Here is a 2,933-nt window from a genome sequence, read left to right on the forward strand (position 1 = left end):
GCTGATTCATGTGTGGGCCGGGCTGGGGTTTTCGCTCTCTCCGGGGCCTTCACGACGACCTACATCACTAAACTGTGACTGCAGGAACCTGCAGGGGCTTCACACAACTCTGCGCTGGGCCACGCTGGCTAACACAAAGACATATAGCGATCGTCTCAGAGGCCAACGATGCCCTCGACTCCATTCAGTCACATGGAGAAGATATGTACCCTGATAAAAAAACAGAATTTCTTATGATTAAATTATAACATATATAACAATATTATTTTTTTGTTTTGTTTTGCAGTATAAATATAAAAAAAATTCCCAAGTAAACACAAATTTATTTGAGATTGTAAAATGATCTAATATATTTAGTCTTGTTTTCTAAAATAAATAAATAAGTTGTTTATTCTTATACACGTTTACACAAGAAAAAAATACTTTTTATTTTATTTTTCCCCCTGATGATTTAGTTCTTTTCTACTAGAAAAATGATAAAATACAGAGTAAAAAATAATGAAATAATTCAGTATTGCAAACCATATCTCTACACGGTAAATAAATTGGATTTTTTTTTTTGGAATAACAGTTTTCCTGTAAAATATGAAAAAACTGTATATTTCCATTTTTTGACATTATACACAGCAAAATCGCCAGTGTTAAAAAAAGTTGAACTATCACTCACAGTGTATATACTGTGAGTATATATACACTGTATTTACACTGTGAGTGTTAATTTGACATTTTCTAACACTGGCGATTTTGCTGTGTACGTGGAAAACCTGTAAAACAAAATAACATAAAAAATTTGTTCGCACATTTTCAACATTTCTATAATTATTGTATGATATCTTGCAGCCTTACTGTAGTAGTTTACTCTATAAAAGTGTTTGAAGTATTACAAGAATTTGCCTGATGTCATCTCATTTGTTGGGTTAGGGTTGCAGCTTCATTCATGGTTTTTTTTCTAATAATCGCACATTTTTGGACAATCTACATTGTAAAAAAATATATTAATTAACTACAGTTTTGAATTCAGACATACAGTATATTAAATAGATGCCAGTCTATGAATCTTACCCAGAATGCTTGAGGTTGGCAGTTCAACCATATCTCAGACACTAAATGAGAGGGGAATTGAGAGACTAGAGCCAAATTGCGAAAGATCAGGTAGAAAAAGCCTTCAATGTCAGTGTCAGCGTGATGAGGCGTGACGGTCTATTGACCTTGTCATCAGTGTGGTTTTGACAGTGTTGGAGGATTGTGGTTTGTCAGCGGCAAAAGTTTGTGTGATTTGTAAAGCTAGCGGCATGTGTTTTTTATTCCTGATAATAAGCGTTTACAAAATTCAAACGTGCATATCCGCCTCATTTTTCTTTTCGACTTAATTGTCATACGCAGCGAGTCATTAAAGAGCTACATTTTTTGCTTTAATGGCCATGCCTGCCTGATAATGTTCCTGCCCATCAGATACTAACAATTCATTTATTTTCATTCTGTACAAAGACCAAAGCCGACTGGAGGGAAAATAAAATATTCAGTTCCTTCTTTATGTATTGCATGGGCTTTTATATTTGAAAGAATATTGAGTTATCGATTTTATATTTCAGGAAGAAATATTAGTAGTGGAGTATATACTGTATATCACAGTACACCTGCAGAATGATGGACACACGTGATGAGTGACAGATGAGATGATGATAAACAACATTCATTCATGTGCATTCATTGTACAGGTACAGTATGTGAACATGAGCTGTAAACTCTTGGGTTTCTTTTTATCTTCGTAGAGAATATTAGCAGTCAGTATGTTTGAAACAGTACACATTAGAGAGAAAGCTGAGTCAAAACAATGCAAGATTATGCCAATCCTCTTAATTATTATTACAGTATGTTACTGTAAATTATGTCTGTTTCAGGTAGTTGTTTATGATCAATTATTTTGCTGACAGTATAAGGATAAAGAGTTTCCCCAAAATAAAATGTTCGTTTACGTCTTGCATCAGGATGGGATGAATCACCTCTAAAAAATGTTGTGTTGAGATTTTATGATTCTTATCAACGCGTATGATGTTTATTAGGAATTTCTGAATTTAATAAAAAAAGGAAAAATGAAAATATGTTATTTTAACATGGCAGCAATGTGAATTTATGGAGGAACTATGCATTTAATTCAAAGTAATTAAATTATTTTTAATTCAGTTATGCATTGTTCCTCCATAAATTTACATTGTTGTAATGTTAAAACAATATATTTTTATTTCAATTTTGTAAAATAAATGATTTAAGCCTTGATTTAAGGCTTAAGACATATTCTTGACAGAGTTTCTCTCGCTTTCTTTTTTCTTTCAATTCAATTCAAGTGTGCTTTATTGGCATGACAAAATGTACATTCGTATTTCCAAATCAGCTGAGCTGCGTACTAAGAGTGCAAGTATGTATGCAAACGAAAGAAAGATAATAATGGTAATAAAATTAAATTAAATGAAAAGTGTGATGTATTTAGTGCAACTTAAAGTGGTTTATGATATATGGAGATATATAAAAACAGAAATAGAGTATAGTTTAAACAAAGATTTACAAAAGCAAAATATACATTTAAGTAGCAGAATAAAAGAATAATGTAATATAATGTTATGTCTCTCTCTCTCTCTCTTTCTCTCTCTCTCTCTCTCTCCAAATAGGTTTACTCTTTTCAGATGACTTTCATTTGCATTAAACCCAAACTAAACAGGATTAATTATATGCAATTATTCTATTTCACTGCCTTAAACCGAAGCGGTTAGTTTAGATGTCGCCTCATGATATCATATGAAATAATTGATGCATTAAATTCAAGAACATTATATCACAGATATGACGTAACATCAATGATTCTATCTGCATTTAAAGATGTGATGCTTTACCTGGACCAGCTGCTGGTAACGCAGCTAACACACAAAGTCTTGAGA

This window comes from Triplophysa rosa, linkage group LG4 (assembly GCF_024868665.1).
Source record: "Triplophysa rosa linkage group LG4, Trosa_1v2, whole genome shotgun sequence".
Taxonomy (NCBI): Eukaryota; Metazoa; Chordata; class Actinopteri; order Cypriniformes; family Nemacheilidae; genus Triplophysa; species Triplophysa rosa.